The sequence below is a fragment of the Alligator sinensis genome, unplaced genomic scaffold (assembly GCF_000455745.1).
Source record: "Alligator sinensis unplaced genomic scaffold, ASM45574v1 scaffold1318_2, whole genome shotgun sequence".
NCBI lineage: Eukaryota > Metazoa > Chordata > Crocodylia > Alligatoridae > Alligator > Alligator sinensis.
The window spans coordinates 159354-160901 of NW_005843067.1; the positions used below are offsets into that span (position 1 = coordinate 159354).

Sequence of the window (1548 nt, forward strand, 5' to 3'; positions counted from 1 at the left end):
CTCTTACCCCCATTTTACAGACAGGGAGAGCGGAGGCGAAAGGCCTTTCCTTTCAGCCCAACTGCTCGTATCCAGTTCCTCATTGAAGACGTGTTCCCCAGTGTCTGACCACTAATTTTCAGGGGGGAAGCGGAGTGTTGTATGTGAGTAAATACGGTACTAGCAGCTGCCAACTATCAGCTAGCCTGTTCCCCCTCGTAAAGCCAAGACTCTTCCGCCTGCCGCCTCCCTCCTGGTTCTCCAGCTGCCAGCCATTTATCCAGCGTCGTAAAACAGGTTTTGCTCTTTCCCAAGAAGCCTGGGTTATTCGACCAACCAAGAATGTCACCCGGCCTACCCTGGGTTCAGTGTCCTGCCTCGTGACAGGTGCCCTGGGCAATATTTGCCTTTGTCACAGGCTCCAAAGCTTCCAGCTCTGGATAGGGAGGCATAGATCCCAGTTGGGTTACACAAGACAAACAGACAGGGTAATTTTCCTCCAAAGCAGTTGGTGGATCGCAGAGGCAGCGTGACTGCAGGGCTGGGTGGATGCACGGGTGAAGACCAGCTGGTTTGACCTCTACCCTTCAGGATGGGGTGTCTAGAAACCACAGATCCTCCATAGCTGGATTTGCAGCTTTGAAGGGCTACCAGGAAATGCCTGCTAACGATCTTTGGGGTCAGGGTAGATTCATCTCTGGTGCCCCTCAAGAACTGGGGAGTGGGTTGGGTTGTGCTCTTCCAAAGGTCTTCAGCATGGAGCTACAGGGGGCATCGTGGAAACTGTGGGCCAGCAAGAGATTTGGGGTAGAGCCCTGCAGCTGCCCATCGAGAGCTATTTGGGAACCTCTCTTGGTCCCTCCATGCCACAGACAGAGCCGTGTGGCCCCATAGAGCCAAGGTGGATGGGAGTTTTGAGGGTGGCTTGAGCGACTGTGCCTGGAGGAGAGCGATGCTAGGGTTGGTTTAGCGAAGGCTCGGGAGAGCTGGAAGAACTAAATGCCTCTGGTTGATGTAGGTGGGCTCCAGAAGATGATGTCTTGGAGCTGCCTGGAGCTGATGGCTGCATCAGGGGATGGGAGAAAAAAGGTCCCTGAGAGCGCGGTGAGTCGTTGCGAGATGTCCTTTGTGATGCTTTGAAAAGGACTCCCTAATCCCACTGTCCCCCCGGAGAGAGGTAAGACAAGCGGTGTACTTAGAAGTCCCAGCTGAGATCAGGAACCCCTCCAACTAATATCAGGGCTCCCCATTGACCAGGTGCTACCTGGGCCCCCCCAACCAAGATTGCCTTCCTCATTTTTTCAGGGTCCAAGGGAGATCAGGGCCCCTTGTCCCTGCCCTGATGGTCACAGCCTAAAGCAGACCAAGGCTGAGCAGAGAAACTGAGGCACAGAGAAGTGAGGTCACGCTGCCAGTCAATGGCAGAGCTGGGAATGGATCCCAGAGGTCCCGCAGGAAGTAGATAAAACCACAGCATGGTAGGACCTTACAGATCCTTGAGAACAACACTTCCACCTAGGCTGTGGCTCTAGCTGGGGGGGGTCATACTGGTGTCACTGTGTTCAGCAG

At 54.5% G+C, this 1548-nt stretch overlaps 1 protein-coding gene across 5 annotated transcripts in view; it reads left to right on the plus strand.

Annotated features, from left to right (window-relative positions):
- The window catches only part of CHRM1 (cholinergic receptor muscarinic 1), a 12763-nt gene that overhangs the window by 7564 nt on the left and 3651 nt on the right, over positions 1-1548 (plus strand). For 4 of the 5 annotated variants that reach the window (XM_025193573.1, XM_025193571.1, XM_025193572.1 and 1 more), the window contains one exon: positions 998-1083. The gene's annotated coding sequence lies outside the window, so the exon portion shown is untranslated. Of the gene's footprint in view, positions 1-35; positions 277-997; positions 1084-1548 lie in introns of those variants that run through there. The other variant, XM_025193575.1, reaches the window with a different exon arrangement.